This window comes from Peromyscus eremicus, unplaced genomic scaffold (assembly GCF_949786415.1).
Source record: "Peromyscus eremicus unplaced genomic scaffold, PerEre_H2_v1 PerEre#2#chrX_unloc_2, whole genome shotgun sequence".
Classification (NCBI taxonomy): domain Eukaryota; kingdom Metazoa; phylum Chordata; class Mammalia; order Rodentia; family Cricetidae; genus Peromyscus; species Peromyscus eremicus.
Genome location: NW_026734289.1, coordinates 4,388,095 through 4,409,605, shown reverse-complemented (window position 1 = coordinate 4,409,605; position 21,511 = coordinate 4,388,095). Strand labels below are relative to the sequence as shown.

At 48.6% G+C, this 21,511-nt stretch overlaps 1 long non-coding RNA gene across 1 annotated transcript; it reads right to left on the bottom strand.

Moving 5' to 3' along the window:
* Window positions 1–387: 387 nt before the first annotated feature.
* LOC131901062 (uncharacterized) lies at window positions 388–4,250 on the bottom strand. The gene is made up of 3 exons (XR_009376319.1): window positions 3,932–4,250; window positions 874–952; window positions 388–553 (listed from the first exon to the last, which is right to left on the bottom strand). It is a non-coding gene; the product is annotated as an uncharacterized LOC131901062 (long non-coding RNA).
* Window positions 4,251–21,511: the final 17,261 nt, after the last annotated feature.

The window sequence follows — 21,511 nt, the reverse complement described above, 5'->3', positions numbered from 1 at the left end:
TCAACCCAGACACACACACACACACACACACACACACACACACACACACACAGCAGCTTTCAGAGATCCAGTGGCTGTCTACATGACTCCACCCACCAGGGTGACCAGTACAGCTTCCAGCATGGCCTTGGGTCTGCTGACCCAAGCTTCCAGGTCAAGGTAGCCCGGCAAGAGTGGCATCCAAGGCTGTACCCGGTTCTTCTAAGGCAGTGGGATGGAAGGTGTTACACCAAGGGAGTCGACCACCCAACTCAATGGGACCCTAGACCCAGCTCAGGCTTCCCACCTTGCAGAAGGCTGCTCCAGGATGGACACAAGGCAAAAGGGCAGGCAGCTGTGTATGCTTGTAAGGGATGCAGAGTCAGCGCCCTTAGTCGTGTGTCCCAAATCCGATGGTCTAATACTAGGATGGGAGAAGAAGGACTTCCTTCCAAAACCTTGGCCTTGGTAATGATGAGCGTTCAGATGAATTCTGCCCCACATCATGCGAAGCAGGGACCATAAGGCCCGGGACATCCACAACCTTGCCTCAACAGGCAGGGCGTCCAGGTCCCTGAGGTGAAGACAAGAACACATCAAAAGTAGAAACATTGCACCCACCTGCCCTCTTGCCCTACCAAACCCTGGACCCAGGCCCCCACCTTAACCGTCTCCTAGGCAGCACCAGGCAACCATTCTGACCTACGTCTACCTCTGTCACAATCTCTCTCCTCTGCACAGCCCTCCACCTCCCACCCCTAACCTCCCACCTCCCGACCCTACCCTACACCAATTACCAGGCACCACTCAGGAAACTTCTCTTTCCGTTCTCTAACTTCCCCAAGACCCTGTCAGGCATGGAACTCTCTGTATCCTCTGTGGACACCCACCTACCTGTGGCAGGGCCTAGGAACACACAGGACTCGGCTCTCTCAAGAGATTCCAAGTGGACCGAGGACAGGTAACATAGAATCTGAGGGACAAGAAGCAATTCTCACTCTTAACACCAGGATGCCTACAGCACACACCCACCCTGTGTGTCCTTATGGATTTCCCTAAACATTCCAGGTGTCCTCACACAAATTTCTCTCCACGGGCCCAGACCCATGGAACAGAAAAAAGTGTCCACAGACAGAGTGGGTCTGCCCACCAGCCTGCATGAAAAAAAAAAAACAAACACCAACAAACTAGAGAACACCCAACACCCCACAGGCAGATTCTCATTTGCTCTCACCTTACTTTCTCTCTCTCTCATTTATCTATCCTCCTCTACCTCCATCTCCACCTCTATCTCTGTCTTTCTCTGTCCCTCGCTCCTATGTACAGTCCCATCCCTGGTATCCAGGTTAGCTAGGCCATGTTCAGTAGGGAAATGCTTTTCACTCCTCAAAAGGAAGCCTTCCTTCAATGAGCACTGAAAGTCTCCAGAGGCTCTCCTCCACACTGCTGACATCTTCCATGATGAAGCCTAGAAGAAAATCACTCTCCCTGCCACCTGGAGACAAGCCTGTCTATGCTCTTCCAAATCTCCCTCTCTACAAAGCTTCCTGGAGACTTTTGCTGTGGCTAAAAAGGGAGCTTCCTGGTGATGGGGGTGGGTGTGGAGGACCTGACTTCATGGACCTGGCTGTCAGGCTACTTTAAAGGACGGTACTGCCACCTTCCCAATGGTTCCTACACAATGCTCTTACCACCCACGCTCTGGCATGCCCCTGAGCCCTAATCCACACACACAAAGCACCACTCCAAACCTTGTACTCACCTGAGCTAGATCTGAAGGATGGAGCACTAAAAGGCTTCCCTACATGCAAACCTGTCCTTCCTCTACATCCCAGAGCTGACGACCATAACTCGTACATACTGTGCCTCTCAGGCACTGCTATGACTTCTCACAGTACTGGGCCATAATAATCCCAGGTATACACACACACACACACACACACACACACACACACACACACACACACACATACACAAAAGCGCTCCTGCATGCTTATCATTTGTAGGACTCCAGATAGTGCCCTCTGTTAATTTCAGAGCCTTTTCTAAGTATTCTTCCTGCTGAGATGATGTCTGGACATTAGAATGCAGGACAAGGAGCTTTTGGACCCTTGATGGTGGGAGTTCTTCCTGGGTTTAATGCAAATGAAGCTAGGCAGGAGAAGACAGGACTATGTGTGTCCTGAATGACACAGAGGAGGCTTGTCAGGGGAAGCACGGGCTGTGAAACCTGGCCACTATGGTACCTAAGTCCTGCCTGGCCTCTTTGTGAGCACCCCTGAGTCCAAACCCTGTTCTGGATGCTTCTACTGGAATTCACCTTGAGTCACCACACTGCCATACTGGGTACGAACAATCAGGTTGGATAGGATGATGATTGGGGAGTTGAGGGTTCCAGATCCCTTACAGGGATCTGGGGATGTGGCTCTGGAGCTGGTACCTTTTCTAACAGGTCCCAGTGCCTAAATTCAACCTGTAGCACAACTCAAGAGAAAATCCAGTTGTAAAAGAAACAAAAGGCACACCAGAGAGAAGTCCAGGCAGCCAGAGAGGAGAGGGGATGGCAGGAGGAGATAAATGGATGACAGACATTTGGCCAAGGTGGCTAGCAACCAGGCCTGAGACCCTGAGCACCTCCCAGAGATGCAGGGCAGAGTTTGTGTGGTCTCCGGAAGTGAGCTGTGGATACTGCTAGGGAGGCTCAGACAAAAGCTAGGGGGTCCCGGGGTGGCCTTGTACACCACCATAAGGGCAGGCGGGCTGGCACGGAGGCAGGAAAAGTTCCACACAACCACCCCCATGCAGCCCAGGCTGCACAATGCCCTGCGGAGAGGTCCTCTCCTGCTCCCAGACATGGCGGCCACAGGACCCGGGAGGCTGTGCTTCCGTGAACCCCAAGCCAGCCACGTGTCGCCTGCCCGGAGCCGGTCACCTGGACCCTGCTTCCTCCTCCAGCTCTCCTTGGTCATGGAGAGGGCCAGAGAACCGCTTTGGTCCTGGGGGACCCAGGCGGGAGCCCTTCCCTAGGCGGTATGCCTCCATTTCCAGGGTAGCACAGGGACCTGCTGGTGGAATTGGCAAACTGAATCCGCGGGATGGCAGCAGGGCACCGAGAATGCCAAGGGCCAAAGGCGAAGGGTCTCTCTCTCTGCCCTTCACAAAGCAAAAAAAAAAAAAAAAAAAAGCCAAAGTTCCAAGATGGAGGACAACCATCTAGGCTAGGACTGGACAGACATGCCACACTCTAGGGCTCCTGCTAGGCATTCAGTGGTGTGCAGAAGGTGAGGGTGTGGTGTGTAGATGGGGGTAACAGACTTTAACTGGTTCCTCCATTGTAACCTCCATGCACTGCACTTCCCTGACACACTCGGCTTTGTGCCAGCCCCTGAAGGCCCCGCCTGAGGGTATGGTGGGGTGCAGGGAGAGAGGGCAGGGGGTGGAGGGTGTCATGGAGGGGGCCAAGTGGGGAGTGTGTGGATGTGGGGGCAGGCTCACTTGAGAGTCTGAGCCACACCCTAAGGAAGTCCTCCACAAACCACATCTGGACTATAGGGGAGGAGCCAAAGAAACATAATAATGGGGTTGGGGTTCAGGGGCAGAGCATCACCCCCTAGCTGCCAAACCAGGGTATTCTAACAGCTGCATCCCTGCCCTAGCCCAGCCTTCACCACAGACACACACACACACACACACACACACACACACACACACACACACAGCAGCTTTCAGAGATCCAGTGGCTGTCTACATGACTCCACCCACCAGGGTGACCAGTACAGCTTCCAGCATGGCCTTGGGTCTACTGACCCAAGCTTCCAGGTCAAGGTGGCCCGGCAAGAGGGGCCTCCAAGGCTGTACCCGGTTCTTCTAAGGCAGTGGGATGGAAGGTGTTACACCAAGGGAGTCGACCAACCAACTCAATGGGACCCTAGACCCAGCTCGGGCTTCCCACCTTGCAGAAGGCCGCTCCAGGATGGACACAAGGCAAAAGGGCAGGCAGCTGTGTATGCTTGTAAGGGATGCAGAGTCAGCGGCCTTAGTCCCGTGTCCCAAATCTGATGGTCTAATACTAAGATGGGAGAAGAAGGACTTCCTTCCAAAACCTTGGCCTTGGTAGTGATGAGCGTTCAGATGGATGCTGCCCCACATCATGCGAAGCAGTGACCATAAGGCCCGGGAAATCCACAACCTTGCCTCAACAGGCAGGGCGTCCAGGTCCCTGAGGTGAAGACAAGAACACATCAAAAGAAGAAACATTGCACCCACCTGCCCTCTTGCCCTACCAAACCCTGGGCCAAGGCCCCCACCTTAACCATCTCCTAGGCAGCGCCAGGCAACCATTCTGACCTACGTCCACCTCTGTTACAATCTCTCTCCTCTGCACAGCCCTCCACCTCCCACCCCTAACCTCCCACCTCCCGACCCTACCCTACACCAAATACCAGGCACCACTCAGGAAACTTCTCTTTTAGTTCTCTCACAACCACCCCCTTGCAGCCCAGGCTGCACAATGCCCTGCGGAGAGGTCCTCTCCTGCTCTCAGACATGGCTGGTCACCTGGACCCTGCTTCCTCCTCCAGCTGTCCTGGGTCATGGAGCAGGCAAGAGAACCTCTTTGGTCCTAGGGGACCCAGGCGGGAGCCCTTCCATAGCCAGACCGCCTCCATTTCCAGGGAAGCTCAGGGACTTGCTGGCAGAATTGGCAAACTGAAAATTCGCGATGGCAGCAGTGCACCGAGAATGCCAAGGGCCAAGAGCGAAGGGTGCTCTCCCTCCGCCCTACGGAAAGCAAAAAAAAAAAGCCAAAGCTCCAAGATGGAAGCCATTTATCTAGGCTAGGACTGTCCAGACATTGTGCTCTAGGGCTGCTGCTAGGGATCCGAGGGTGTTCAGAATGTGAGGGTGTGGTGTGTAAATGGGGGTCACAGACCTTAACTGGTTCCTCCATTTTAACCTTTAAGCACTGCACTTTCCCTGACATACTTGGCTTTGTGCGAGCCCCTAAAGACCCTGCCTGTGGGTATGATGGGGTGCGGGGAGAAGGGACTGTTGGTGCAGGTTTTCATGGCGGGGGCCAAGGGTAGAGTGTGTGGATGTGGGAGCAGGCGCATTTGAGAGCCTGAGCCAGACCATAAGGGAGTCCTCCACAAACCACATCTGGATTCTAGGGGAGGAGCCTCACAAACATACTCATGGGGTTGGGGTTCAGGATCGTACCCCCCTAGCAGCCAAACCAAGGTATTCTCACAGCTGCATCTCTGCCCTTTTCCAGCCATCACCCAAGAAACACACACACACACACACACACACACACAAACACACACACACATACACACACAGCTGCTTTTAGAGATTCCGCAGCTGTCTACATGACTCCACCCACCAGAGTGACCCCTACAACTCCTTGGGTCTACTGAAAAAAGCTTCCAGGTCAAGGGTCCAGCAAAGAAGGGTCATCCCAGGCTGACCCCGGACTTGCTAGAGCAGTGGGGTGGTGGTGTCCCAGAACCAAGAGCACACGGGAAATTGTGTCACCAGGGGAGACTACCGCCCAACTCAATGGGACCCTAGGCCCAGCACCAGGTTCCCACCTGGCAGAAAGCCGCTCCCGGATGGACACAAGGGAAAAGGGCAGGCAGCTGTGTACACTGGTCACGACTCCAGGGTGGGGGCCTGAGCTTTGTGTCCCATGGTCCGATGGTCTAATATTGAGATAGGAGAGGAGAAGGGCTTCCTTCCAAAACCTTGGCCTCCAAGTTGAAGTGCATGCAGGTGGTTGCTGCCCCACATCACCAGGAGCAGGGACCACTGGAGGTCGGGGACATCCACAACCTCGCTTCAACAGGCAGGCCAGCCAGGGCCCTGAGGTGGAGACAAGGACACATCAAAAGAAGAAACATTGCACCCACCTGCCCTCTTGCCTACCAAACCCTGGGCTCAGGCCCCCACCTTAACCGTCTCCTAGGCAGCACCAGGCAACCATTCTGACCTACCTCCAGCTCTGTCACAATCCCTCTCCTCTGCACAGCCCTCCACCTCCCACCCCTAACCTCCCACCTCCTGACCCTACCCTACGCCAAATACCAGGCACCACTCAGGAAACTTCTCTTTCCATTCTCAAACTTCCCCAAGACCCTGTCAGGCATGGAACTCTCTGTATCCTCTATGGACACCCACCTACCTGTGGCAGGGCCTAGACACACACAGGACTCAGCTCTCTCAACAGATTCAAGTGGACCGAGGACAGGTAACATCAAAGCTGAGGGACAAGAAGCAATTCTCACTCTTAACTCCAGGATGCCTGCAGCACCCACCCACCCTGTCTGTCCTTATGGATGTCCCACAACATTCTAGGTGTCCTACACAAAATTCCCTCCAGGGGCACAGATCCATGGAACAGAAAAAAGTGTCCATAGACAGAGTGGGTCTGCCCACCAGCCTGCATGAAAAACAGCCCCAAACTAGAGAACACCCAACACCCCACAAGCAGATTCTCATTTGCTCTCCCACACTCTCTCATCCTGTCCCTCCCCCCTCTCTCTCCCTGTCACCCCCCAACCCCTCTCATTTATCTATCCTCCTCTACCTCCACCTCCACCTCTATCTCTGTCTCCCTCTGTCCCTGTCTCCCATGTACAGTCCCATCCCTGGTATCCAAGGTAGCTAGGCCATGTTCATTTGGGAAATGCTTTGTATTCCCCAACGGGAAGCCTTCCTTCCATGAGCACTGAAAGTCTCCAGAAGCCATCCTCCACACTGCTGACATCTTCTTGATGGAGCCTAGAAGGAAATCACTCTCCCTGCCACCTGGAGACAAGCTTGTCTATGGTCTTCCAACTCTCCATCTCTACAAAGCCTCCTGGAGACATTTGGTGAGGCTAAAAGGGGAGCTTCTTGGTGCAGGGGGTGAGGTTGGAGGCCCTGACTTCCTAGACCTGCCTGGTAGGCCACTCCAAAGGACAGTCCTGCCACCTACCCGATGGTTCTGACACAATGCTCTCAGCCACCATGCCCCGGCACACCCCTGAGCCCCAAACCACACACAGGATGCACCACTGAAAACCTTGTGCTCACCAGAACTGGAGCTGAAGGATGGAGCCTTAGAAGGCTCCACTACATGCCAACCTGTCCTTCCCTAAACCCTGGCCTGACCACCATAACTCTTACATACTGTGCCTCTCAGGCACTGCTTATGGACACTCACAGGATTAGGCCACAACAAAACCAGGAACACACAAACACCCAATACACACACACACACACACACACACACACACACACACACACACAGAGAGAGAGAGAGAGAGAGAGAGAGAGAGAGAGAGAGAGAGAGAGCAGTTCTAGGTCTACAGATAGTGTCCTCTGTTAATATCAGAGCCTTCTTTAAGTGTTCCTCCTGCTGAAATGATGTCTGGACAGGGCAGTGCAGGACAACGGGCTTTTTGAACTTGACCCTGGGAGTTCTCCCTGGGTTTAAGGCAAAGGGAGCTAGGCAGGAGAACACAAGAAGGAATATGCGGCCTGCATGTATCCTGCATGACACAGAGGAGGCTTGTCAGGGGAGGCAGGGACCATGAAACCTGGCCACCATGGTACCTAAGTTCTTCCTGGCCTCTTTGTGAGCACCCCTGAGTCCAAACCCTGGTCTGGATGCTTCTACTGGGATTCCCCTTGATCCACCACACTGCCTTGAGCTCCTGGATCACTGGGTACACACAACCAGCTTGCATAGGATGATGATGGGGCGGGGGAGGGACCTCGCAGACCACTTGTAGGATTCTGGGGTTTTGCTTTGGAGCAGGAACCTTTTCTGACAGTTTCCAGTCCCTGAATTCCACCTGTAGCACAGCTCAAGGGCAAACCCTGTCAAAAGAACATGAGGCAATCCAGAGAGAAGGCCTGGCAGCCAGAAAGGAGAGGGGCTTTCAGGAGAAGTTAAATGGATGACAGACATTTGGCCACAGTGGCTAGCACCAGACCTGAGACCCTGAGCACCTCCCAGAGATGCTGGGCAGAGTTTGTGTGGTTTCTCAAAGTGAGCTGTGGATACTGCTAGGGAGGCTCATACAAAAGATGGGCGGTCCTGCGTGGCCTGGTGCACCACGGTAAGGGCAGGCAGGCAGGCACACAGGATGTTTCCCCAAAACGACCATGATGCAGCCCAGGCTGCACATTCCCCTGCGGAGATGTCCTCTGCTGCTGCCAGACATGGTGGCCCCAGGACCTGGGAGGCTGTGCTCTTGCCAGCGGCAAGCCAAGTCTCGTGGCCCCTGCCCGGAGCTGGTCACCTGGACCCTGCATCCTCCTCCAGCTCTCCTGGGTCAAGGAGCAGGCAAGAGAACCTCTTTGGTGCTGGGAGACCCAGGCGGGAGCACTTCCCTAGCCAGCCCGCCCCCATTTCCAGGGAAGCACAGGGACTTGGTGGCGGAATCGGCAAACTGAATCCGCGTGATGGCAGTAGTGCACCAAAAATGCCAAGGACCAAGGCAGAAGGGTGCTCTCCCTCCGCCCTTCGCAAAGCAAAAAAAATAGGAAAAAAAAAGTCAGCTTTCTCCTGCCAGGCTCCAAGATGGAGGCCAACCATGTAGACCAGGACTGGACAGACAGGAGGCTCTAGGGCTGCTGCTAGGGATCCCAGGGTGTTCAGTGTGTGGGGGTGTGGTGGGCAGATGGAGGTTACCGCCCTTAACAGGTTCCTCCACTGCCCTGAGACACTGGGCTATGGACGCATGCCAGCCCATGAAGGCCCCGCCTGAGGGTATCATATGGTACCTGGAGAGGGTGTGGGTGGTAGAGGGTGTGATGGAGGGGGCCAAGTGGGGAGTGTGTGGATGTGGGTTCAGAGGCACTTGAGAGCCTGCACCAGACCCTAAGGGAATCCTCCACAAACCACATCTGGATTCTAGGGGAAGGAGCCTCAGAAACTTACTCATGGATTTGGGGACCGGGGCTGAGCGTTGCCCCCTAGCTGCCAAACCAGGGTATTCTCACAGCTGCATCCCTGCCCTTGCTGGCCCTCACCCCTAACACACACACACACACACACACACACACACACACACACACACACACAGACAGACGGACAGACAGACACACACACACACACACACACACACACACACACACACACACAGAGCAGCTTTCAGAGATCTAGTGTTGTCTACGTGACTCCACCCACCAGGGTGACCAGTACAGCTGCCAGGATGGCCTTGGGTCTGCTGACCCAAGCTTTCAAGTCAAGGTGCCAGCCGAGAGGGGCCTCCCAGGCTGACGCCAGTCCTGCTAGGGCAGTGGGCTTTTGGTGTCCCAGAACCCAGAGCACAGGGGAAGGTGTGACCACAAGGGAGATGACCACCCAACTCAATGGGACCCTAGGCCCAGCACGGGCTTCCCACCTGGCAGAAGGACAGGCAGCTGTGGAAACTGGTCAGGACTTCAGGGTCGTGGCCTGAGCCCAATGTCCCATGGTTCCATGGTCTAATATTGAGATATGAGAAGAGAAGGGCTTCCTTCCAAAACCTTGGCCTCCGTAGTGAAGTGCATTCAGGTGGATGCTGCCCCACATCATCTGAGGCAAGGACCACTAGGGGCCGGGGACATCCACAACCTCAACTCAACAGGCAGGCCGTCCAGGTCGCTGAGGTGGAGACAAGGACACATCAAAAGAAGAAATATTGCACTCACCTGCCCTCTTGCCTACCAAACCCTGGGCCCAGGCCCCCACCTTAACCGTCTCCTAGGCAGCACCAGGCAACCATTGTGACCTACTTCCACCTCTGTCACAATCCCTCTCCTCTGCACAGCCCTCCACCTCCCACCCCTAACCTCCCACCTCCTGACCCTACCCTACACCAAATACCAGGCACCACTCAGGAAACTTCTCTTTCCGTTCTCTAACTTCCCCAAGACCCTGTCAGGCATGGAACTCTCTGTATCCTCAGTGGACAGCCACCTACCTACCTGTGACAGGGCCTAGGCACACACAGGACTCCGCTCTCTCAAGAGATTCAAGTGGACCGAGGACAGGCAACATAGAATCTGAGGGACAAGAAGCAATTCTCACTCTTAACTCCAGGATGCCTGCAGCACACACCCACCCTGTCTGTCCTTATGGACTTCCCCAACATTCCAGGTGTCCTACCCAAAATTCGCTCCAGGGGCCCAGACCCATGGAACAGAAAAAAGTGTCCACAGACAGAGTGGGTCTGCCCACCAGCCTGCATGAAAAAAAAATCAGCCACAAACTAGAGAACACCCAACACCCCACATGCAGATTCTCATTGGCTCTCCCACCCTCTCTCTCCCTTTCCCCCCCCCCCGCTTCTCATTTATCTATCCTCCTCTACCTCCACCTCCACCTCTATCTCTGTCTTTCTCTATCCTTTGCTCCTATGTACATTCCCATCCCTGGTGTCCACGGAAGATAGGCCATGTTCAGTTGGGAAATGGTTTGCACACCTCAACAGGAAGCCTTCCTTCCATGAGCACTGAAAGTCTCCAGAGGCTCTCCTCCACAATGCTGACATCTTCCATGATGAAGCCTAAAAGAAAATCACTCTCCCTGCCACCTGGAGACAAGCCTGTCTATGCTCTTCTAAATCTCTGTCTCTACAAAGCCCCCTGGAGACATTTGCTTAGGCTAAAAAGGGAGCTTCCTTCTGCCTGGGTGAGGGTGGAGGTCCTGACTTCCTAGACCTGCCTGGCAGGCCACTCCAAAGGAAGGTCTCACCACCTTTCCAATGGTTCCTACACAATGCTCTCATCCATCATGCTCCGGCAAGCCCTGACCCCAAACCACACACATGAGGCACCAAACCTTGTGCTCATCTGAGCTGGTGCTGAAGGATGGAGCCCTAAAAGGCTTCCCTACATGCCAACCTGTCCTTCCCTTACATCCCAGAGCTGACCACCATAACTGTTACATACTGTGCTTCTCCGCCACTGCTTATGCCTTCTCACAGGACTAGGCCACAAAAATCCCAGGTATACACAAACACCCAACACACACACACACACACACACACACACACACACACACACACACACACAAACACACAAACACACAAACAGACAAGCACTCCTCCATGCTTAGCAGTTCTAGGACTCTAGATAGAGCTTTCTGTTAATTTCAGAGCCTTCTAGAAATATTCTTCCATCTGAGATGATGCTTGGACAGGGGAGTGCAAGACAAGGGGCTTTTGGATCTTTGACCCTGGGTGTTCTTCCTGGGTTTAATGCAAAGGGAGCTAGGCAGATGAACACAGGAAGGAGTATGCAGCCTGCATGTGTATCCTGCATGACACAGAGGAGGCTTGTCAGGGGAGGCAGGGGCTGTGAAACCTGTCCACCATGGTACCTAAGTCCTGCCTGGCCACATTGTGAGCACCCTTGAGTTCAAACCCTGCTCTGGATGCTTCTACTGGGTTTCACTTAGAGCCTCTACACTGCCTTATTGGGTACCCAGAACCAGCTAGCATAGGATGATGATGGCGGGGGGAGGTTCAGACTTTTTTTAGTGTTGTGGGGATGTGGCTGTGGAGCAGGAAATTTTTCGGACAGCTCCGAATTCCTGAATTCCTCTTGTAGCACAGTTCAAGGGGAAAGCCTTGTAAAAGAAACAAAAGGCAAACCAGAGAGAAGGCCTGGCAGACAGAGATTACAGAGGATGGCAGGGAGTGAGTCAAATGGATGGCAGACGTTTGGCCACACTGACCATATGTCCCTGAGCTTTTGTGAACCACTCTAGATACCTGGTAGTATGTATGTGGTTTCCAGAAGTGAAGTCTGGGTGCTGTTGGGAAGGCTCCACCATATTTAGTGGGTCATTATGTGGCCTTTTGCATATTGTGAAGTAGGGCATGAGAAATTCCCCACATCAACCCAGATGCAGCCTAGAATGGCATGATTCTCCATGGGACAGTGACAGCAATTCTTCTGAGAGAATATTTAATTTAAATACATGTGATCTTATACAGCATTCATACATATTATATATTTTTTATTTTTAATGTGTATACAATATATATATATATATGATTATGTTAATTATTCCATCCTGACCCCTGTAGTTTCAAATGACATTTAAACCCCACTCTGTATCTTTCCTATAAGGATATAAACAAGGAGTAATTTCCTTGACATAATAATATACTTAAAATTGATGTCGACATATAAAAAGGTGTAACAGTCGTAAAAGAAGAATTGTAAGATCACAGAGGTGTTTCAGATAAAATCATTTCCTTGTGTGTGTGCCTGAAAACCTGTGTCTAGATCCTCTGTCAACCATAGCGCCCCTGTTGTTCTACCTTTGTTTAGGTAGATAGAAATTAAAGAAGCGAGGAGAATTAAGCCAAAAATTTTAGGTCCATCATTTTGGAGTGTGCGCTGAAAATGCAAAAATAAGAGAGACCCTGTTTCAGACAAGGTTAACAATGAAAACCAACTGGTTATAATTGTTCTAACCACTGTGTATACGTGCCTCATGCACTACACGTACACACTTTATATATATATATATACACACACACACACACACACACACACACACACACACACACTCACACACACACACAGAAATTTAAAAGATAAAGTAAACTTCAAAAATAGTTCTGCCGTGCTGAATGTGTTATAAAAGGCCTCTTATCTTAGCCTTGGGTGATGAAAGCAGGAGGATGTTGGGGACAAGACACTTAGTTTGAAAAATAATAGAGGAAAAGAACCTAAAGCTTCTCAGGTATCAAATCACCTTGGAGTATACACAGACTTGAGAAAGAGCGATGGCTATGTACAGGAACTTCCTAGTTCCATGCCTGGTTCACTGATAAACCTTGATAAACCTTGATAAACCTTGTAGGGATGCAGAAACTAAATGGAGAGGTAACTTCTTTTGTGTTGTTTTGTGTATTAGGTCATTCCTTTATCATTCTAGACTATAGAGGTGGAAGCTTAAGTATTCCTACATTTGAGTAAAAACACAGCAAAAAAAAAATAGCCCGTGGCTATATGTGAACATAATATTCATCGTGGTAAATAAGTAGGAACTATGATATCAATCTCTTCAGAAACTTTAAGTTTTAAATAATTCTGCATTGGAGGCTTATGCTTCAGTATGATTAACAACAAATACAAGGATACAGAGGAACACCCACAAATATAGACAATGCTCTCATTTGTACATAATTTGCATTTTGACCTGTTTTTTTAAATAGGACTTGCTCTTCTTAGGCATATTATGTATTATTATAGACTTTGGGATCGAAAGGAATTTTTTCTTAAAAATTTTAAATTTTAAGTTTCATTATTCCTTTAATATTCCAGGGAGCAAGTGGTTGTAGGGCAGAGAGCTTTTCCTCACATGAGCAAGGTACGGGTATCCACAATCAATGCTGTAAAATATTCATAACCATGATTTCATGTCTTCTCCAGTTCACAAAACTCTAGAGTCTAGAGCAGTGAAAATGTGACTGGCCAGTGGTGCATGTCTTTAATCCCAGCATTTGGGAGACTTAGAAGGATTTCTTAGTTGGAGGACAGCCTGGTCTACAGAGCGAGTTCCAGGGCAGCCAGGGCTACACAAAGAAACCTTGTCTTTCTAACAACAACAACAACAAAATGCCCCTGAAATTTTGTGAGAACTCGCCAATGCACACTCAGAAAGGCAGCTGTTTTTGGTGATGTTTTCCCCTCTGAAACATCCACGAAAGTAAACGTTCTTGCAGTAAGTTTGGGGAACCCGCACAGCCTTGCACAGGGCGGCCGCACTTTAGCGATTCCTTAGCTCAAACCACCACAGCACCCGCGCCTAAATGGCGGTGCACAGGCAGAGAGTAGGGGTCCCTGCTTAGTGCTAAGTCCCTGAGCCCTCTCCGGCCTCCTGCAGCCTCCTCTGGACCAGGGAAGTGATTCCGGGTCCCCCACGAGGCCCTTCCACCAGGCTTTCCGGATGCTGCCCAGTGCACAAACTCAAGTGTCCCTAAACTCATGAACAAGGCCATCCCACGTGGTGTCTCCTCCACCTGCCAGAGGGTCCGTCCCAGTGAGGGCCAAGTCCCAAGGCTCCAGGCTCAAAGTCACACACTCAGGGACTGGAGAGGCCCTGGCTCCAGAGAGATCACTCAAGCTACCAGGAAGGTGGGGATAATGCAAGAATCTTACGTGGTCCAGGCAAGGCCGTCCTGTGGTCGGATCTCAGGCCTCTGGGGGGCTGCAACCACCAGCAGCGGGCACTTGGTGCCTTCTTCCCACTCTCCCAACTCTTGGTTGAGGGTCGGTCGGAGAGAAAAAAGGAATTCCTGTCCCTCTGAGTGCTGGCCCTGCCCAGCGGATAACTGATCTATCCTAGATCCATCCCAGAGTCTCAAAGGGGTGGGAGCTCTGGACCTGGGAAAGCTGCGAGGGTTTCTTTGCTACTTCCTGAGAAAATCTTTGACTCCATTAAGTGAGACACAGGGCGACTGAGGGAACCATATAACGGGAAATTAGCATTTACGGGAGAAACAAACTTAAATATGTTTTAATAAGAATTAAAGTGTTGTGCCACCACACCCCTTTGAGTGTTTTGCCTGCATATATGTGTGTGTGTACCACAAGCATTCCTTGTGCCCACAGAGGACAGAAAGAGGAACTGAGAGGGCACTGGATCCCTTGGAACTGGAGTTATAGACACAGATGGCTGTGAGCTGCCGCAGAAGTGCTGGGAACTGTGCCTGGGTCCTTTGGAAGAGCAGTGGTTGCTTGCTCTTCAGGAGGGGCATGTCCTCAAGTTTTGGCAGGCAACCAAACCAATGGCAACAGCTTATATTGTCTGAGGAAATCTCTTGGACCATCAAACCACAAAACTCAAAGGAGGTTTCACACACCTGGCACCAGAGTTTTTCTCCTAATGTCTGTGCTTCCAGGGGAGGGCATTATTCCCAGGGATGGGATATTTCCAATTAAACTACATGTACATATTTTGTATATGCATTTTAAAGAAAGCCTATGAGAAATAGATCTGCCTATGGATTTTTTCAAATACCCAAAGCATTCTTTATCCATTCACTCTCCTGCTAGGTTTCCCACCCCATACATTACCCTCCCCCCAATCCCACCCCCACCCCCGTCATTGCCCTCCCCACTTATGTTTTTCCCCATTTCCCCTTCCTGTCTTCATGGCACCTGTTCTCTACTACAGAGCCAAAAAACCAAAAGAGATTCCTTTCTTATGTGTGCTCTGTGCTTGCTAAAGGTTTTAGTTGTTGTTGTTGTTGTTGTTTTTGTTTTATTTTTCTAGAGACAGAGTTTCTCTGTGTAACCCTCGCTGTCCTGGACCGCGCTCTGTAGATTCAGACTGGCCTCAGACTCAGAGATCGACCTGCATCTGCCTAAGTACTGGAACTAAATATTTGTGCTACCACCTCCCAGTGTTAATTTTTTAAATTAGCAGACAAATTGTTGCCTTTCATTATTGATGAAATGACATTTTTATAGATGTGTTTCGTTTTAATTTTTTCATTCCCCCTTCCCCCACTCTACCCTGTACCCCTGATTTCCTCTTTCTATCTGATCGTCCTGTACCTCCACTCAAGTAGTCCTTCTCCTATTTGGTTGAAAGCAGCCCATTCTACTAAAAATTCCTTCCATGAATGTTCCTGATACCATTTTTCACATGACCTCAAGTGTGAAACAAGCTACATGTCCATTGACGGATGAATGTTTAAACAAAATGCTTAAATGTTTTCAGTTTGTTGTTTCTGAAACAAGGACTCACACTGTAGCCTGAGCTGGCTGAACTACATCCCTAGCTCGTTTTAATCAAACATTTGTTTTGAGACAGGGTTTGGCTAAGTTGCGCAAGCCAGCTTTGAACTTCCTACCCTCCTGCTTTTATCTCCAGAGTAGCTGGAGTTACAAGTGTGCACCACCAGGCCAAGCAAGTGAGGAATAGTTTAATTCAAGTATCTTATCCGAGTTGGTCTGTAAGTTATTCTGTTCATTTTCTAAAAATATTAACAACATATTTGTATATCATTAAATATTTGCATCCCATTCTGGGTGACTGTGCTGAGAACTGAACCTCATGATGAATATATACCCCAGTTCCTACATCTCTACATTAGCCCCTATATCTTTACATTTCTTTATTATTTCACTATGTCATTTAAGGAACTACATATGGCTTAGCGTTGGATTAGGGCAGGATGAATACTCTTTTTGCTCCAACGGTTTGACTGCCTGATTCAAAGAAGGATGTGGATAACACATCATGTTTCAGAAAGTTACTAGGAGGACCTGTGTCTGTCTATTGTAGTCAGACTTACATTTTTCACCAGCCAGTTCCCCCCCAAAAAAAACACAAGGAAACTTCTTATTAATTATAAATATGCAACCAATTGCTAAGGGTTGATTTTAGCTAGGCCTTGTAACTTAAATTAACCCATTTCTATTAATCTATGTGCTGCCATATGGCTCATGGCTTGTAACCTCATTTCCTACATGTCCTGCTCCCTCTGTATCTTGCCAATGACACTCAGTCTCAGCCCTTGTCCCTCCTAGCATTCTGTCTGCCCAAAAAAATCCTGTCTAGGTATCAAACAATCGGGTTTTTATTGACAATGAGAGCAATACATATTTTCAGTGCACAGAGATTGTTCCACAGCATTCTATAGCCAGCTAGAAATTACAATTGAGTTCAATGTTCAAGCCGGATGTTCCTCTGTCAATGTAAAAACAGCTTTTGTGGAGAGATAGCTCATTTGGTAGGTTGCTTATAGAGTATGCAGGAAGTCCTGGCTGGATTTGATTCCCAGCACCACAAAAATCAAGCATGGTGGTGAATGAATATAACCCCAGGAAGAGTTAGGACGATCAGAAATTCACGATCATCCTTGGCTACATAGTGAATTTGGGAATAGCCTGGGCTACTGATGAATCAGCCTTCCTCCCTATTAGATTTAAAGATCATCTTATAATAAAGACAAACTATGTTCATTCCTATTTATGATGAAATCTTTGCTTCTCAAGGACTGGGCTATATCTCACCTGTAACCTTACCTACACATGGTTCTCTATGGCCTGTTCTGAGAAAAGATAACCATATCTTTGCTTGAAAAAGTTGTTATGACTACCTGTTGTTATAACTAAATTGTTATGCCCATCTTACAACTATATCTTTGTTTGAGGAGACTGTTATGATTAACTTGTTATGCTTTTGTTCTGTTCCTGTAACCCCACCTACTTTGTCTACCAAATCCTCCCTTTTGGAAAGCCCCTACCTCTAAGCTACAAAACCTTTTTCTTCCTCATGTCCATTGTTGGCCTCTTGAACTCCAACTTAGGGGAGGGCAGCCCATGTACACAAATAAAAATAAAAAAGCTTGCTTTAATTATTTTGGCAATGATGGCTTGGGTTGGTGGTCTTTCTCCTCTCATCTTTGGTATTAAGTTTAAGTAGCTCTCTCTCTCTCTCTCTCTCTCTCTCTCTCTCTCTCTCTCTCTCTCTCTCTCTCTGTGTGTGTGTGTGTGTGTGTGTGTGTGTGTGTGTGTGTGTTTTCAAGTCAGGGTTTCGCCACATAGACCTGACTGTGCTAGAACAAGCTCTGTAGACCAGACTGTCCTCAAACACAGAGACTTGCCTGCCTCTGGCTCCCAATTGCTGGGATTAAAGAAATGAGCCACCACCACCTGGCAAGAAATTCTATTAGAAAAACCAGGAATGATAAAATTCTATGATATACTTGCAATATATTGAATTAGAGTTTTCAAAAACTTTTGGCTCCATTAACAATACAGGATTATGAATATGTGCTTGTAGCACACCCAGAACAATTGACATAAGATAGAACATAGAAAAAGAATTCCCTGCTTATTGCATAACTATTATTAATGAATTTCTAATGGCATGTGCCACCTCTGCCCTGTGTGCTCTTGCTCTCTCTGCCCCAGTTCTATTGATGGGAGCATCAAGTATGGGAGATCGAAGCTAGCTGGGTAAAATCTATTATAAGCTCAATAATCATTTAATAATATTCTAAGCCTTTAGGTGGGTAGAAAGTAGTGATCTATTGCTTTATTCCAAGAGAATTTCACTTGATAGTACAGGGATATTAGTTCATACAGAGAGGTGTGTAGTCTAAAGTTTTTTTGTGTCCTGCCTGGTCAAACAGCTGCTCAGACCCAAATAAACTTGCAGAGGCTTATATTAATTATGAACTGTATGGTGATGGCCTATGGTTCAAGCTTCTTACTAGGTAGCTCTTATAACTACAATCAGCCCATTTCTATTAATCAATATGTCACCACGTGTTCCATGGCTTTACCTGTGTGCCATTATGTGCTGCTTCTTAGACTGCAAGATAGTGTCTCTCCTGCCTCTTCTTTTTCATTTCCCTATCTCCTGTGGATTTTCCCACCTGGCTCCTTCCGGCCCTGCCATAGGCCAATTCAGCTTTATTTATCAACCAATCAGAGCAACACATATTCACAGCATACAGAAATATACCACAGCTCTTCCCCTTTTCTATCTAATAAAAAGGAAAGTTTTAACTTTCACATAGTAAAATTGCATATAATAGAAGAGAATTACAGTTATAATATCTAGATGATTTGTATTTGGCAAAAATGAATGAAAATATTCTCTCTATCCTATATTTGTGAGTCTAAAGATTCGTATTTATCATTTATCATAACTAAGGAAAATTATAATTGTAATTATCTTTTCTTCAACTACATCAACGACTCCAGTAGGACATATTACCTAAGAAAACAAGAAGTACATTGTAAGCAACTTCCAAAAATCTAAATTAACACAGATAGCGGGCTGCCTGTACATGTTTTTGTGTTTGAGTCTCTATCAGTTTTCTGCAAGGAATCACGACCACACCTAACAGCAAATTTGAAGTCTCTAAAAAGATGATGGGGCCCCACAATGACTATTCCACATGGACAATAACAATACCACTAAGCTGACAAACATCACCCAAAGATCAGCTTTGGACTCCAAACTGCTCAGGACAATTCCAAACTGGCTATCTGTGATGATCCAGCCTCACAGACTCCTTGAACAAGGACTTGAGATAAGCCCTGCACGTTGGCATAATGCAGAGACTGGACAACAAATGATATAGCTACCTCCCCCAGGACTTGACAATTAATTCAAAATTTTTCTTTTCAGGATCCCCTAAAGATGCCAGAAGTTCCAACAAACTAATTGGATTCATAGAATCTTTAACATTGCTTTACACACACACACACACACACACACACACACACACACACACACACACGCACTGCCCAAAGCTTGGAACTTCAGTTAACAGGAAACTGCCATTTGTAGTCAGCCATAATAAAAGGGTTACATAGTGCAACTACATGTAAGTTGAGAACCTTGCTTTGATATAAGTGTTTCTGGCACATACCCACCCAATTAATGCATTTATAAATGGACCAGTTCATTTCCAGAGAGGCTGATATGTGGCTCTTACACAGCTGTGACTGTGTTCCCACCCCTCACCTGTATTAACACCTTTGCTGCATGGTGAGAGCTCCTTGTCTTCCCTCTGGCCCAGAAAGTGCTGTTGGTCTTTTCCCTCTGGGTCCTGCGTGGTGTTTTGTGTTGTTTGCAGAAGTAGACCTTAGCTCAGTTACTCCAGTGGTGTTCGGTCTGAATCATCTGTGCATACATTCCTATTCTGTCTATTTGTCAGTAAGTAGCTGTCTAGGTGCTTAGTTAAACTTTTAACTAATATCATTTTGATAAATCTATGTGACGTAGACATGGTGACCCACATCCATGACCCCAGCACTCAGAAGGCAGAGGTAGCAGAAGTCTGCCTATGCTATGTAGCCAGATCTTGCCTCAAAACCAAAGACAAGACACAATCTTTTCAAGAGGCGCATGGGTAACAGGTGTAGCTAGAGTACTAGATTAGCATGCAGGAGGCCCTGGGTTCCATCCCAGCACTGCCAATCAAAGGTAAATGAACACCACCATTATTTGCCAACTAGGTCTGGATGCATGATTTCATTCCTTGACCAGAAGTGAGTAACATTAAAATTTCGTCTTGCTCGATTTCACAGGCCAGAAATATAGAAGGAACAGGACTTCGCTCTTGTCTTTTCATTGGCTTCATGATCTTACTGAACTAAAAATAGCCAGCCAAGTTTGGAAGAATGCTTAGCGTGTGTAAGGTCCTAGGGCTTGTCCAAGCCTCCCAATCCCAGATAAAGCCACTTTGGTTTGTTTGTTTGTTTGTTTGTTTGTTTGTTTGTTTGTTCACCTGAGACAGGGTCTCCTGTAGGTCATGCTTGCCTGGAACTGAGTTACAGACAGCTGTGAGCTGACATGGAGGTGCTGGAAATTGAACCTGTGTCCTCTGGCAGAGCAGCCAGTGCTCTTATCCATTGAACCAAGTCTCCAGCCCCAAGATGGCGATTTTTTAAATTTTATTTATATTTTATGTATGAGTGTTCTGCATATATTCTTGCATGCCTGAAGAGGGACTCCGATTCTACTATAGAGATTCTTGAGAACACATTTATATAGTTTGTAGGTCCTAAGAGAGAAGTTGGCCACAGTGGGAAGCACTAGGGTGGGCGGGATGGGGGTTGATATGAAGAAGGAATGGGTTGGGGGCTGTAGAAAAGCCCCTTTGTTGTGGTTTCTATAGGTAAGAAGGGGGTTAGGCTAGGTCCTCAGGTTAAAGACTGGCTAATTTGAATGGTTTCAGTGGGTGAGGCCAGATTTACCTAGTAACCGGCCCCAGGGAGATTAGGGTAGGGAAATACTCCTGAAGGGTTGGGATGAAAGGTGAGTTAGCTTCTGGTTATTTTACATGTGAAAGGCAGTAGCCCAAGCAGGTGTTTACTATCTCTAGGCCTTGGGCAGGGCATTGTCTCCAGCACCAGCAAAAGCCTAGGAGGTCACACCATCAAAATTACAACAGAAAGAAAGTCCTGTTTGAAACAGGCTTCTGTAAAATATTTCCTTCATTTGTTTTCCTTAGGGATGTCTCAATCAGGAGTATCCTTTTGAAACCAGATCCGTGGTAGAAAGTAAAAGAGTAAAGGCACTGAAATCCCAAGGCAGGAGTGGTTTAAAATGGCCTTTTCTTAATGAGGAGCTGGGGATGGAACCCAGGTTCTCAGACATGCCAAGCCACACCAGCAGCCCCTCAACTGGCTTTTAAATGCCTCCATCAGTGTGGAGTTTTCTGCCTCCATTCCCTACAGTCCCAACCCCCAGTATTCTTTCCCAGCTCAGGCTCCCCTTTTGACCAAGGGCCTGCTGATGTGCCCAGCCTTGGCTCAAAGGCCCTGACTTCACAGGCTTGTTTATCTCTCACTCACTTCCTGACTGTTTGGGTAGAAATAGGTAACTCAGAGGGGAGGGGAAGGAGAGCATTGGAGCCCATGAGGTTCTTTCTCCTGGACAAGGAGGTGTCTTTCTTTGCTTTCCAGGGCAGCAAGAAATCTCACAATATCCCCATTGCCTTCTCCTGGAGAGGGATGCTTGGGGGAGGGGCAAAGACTCAGGTGCAATTACATCTCTTAGGAA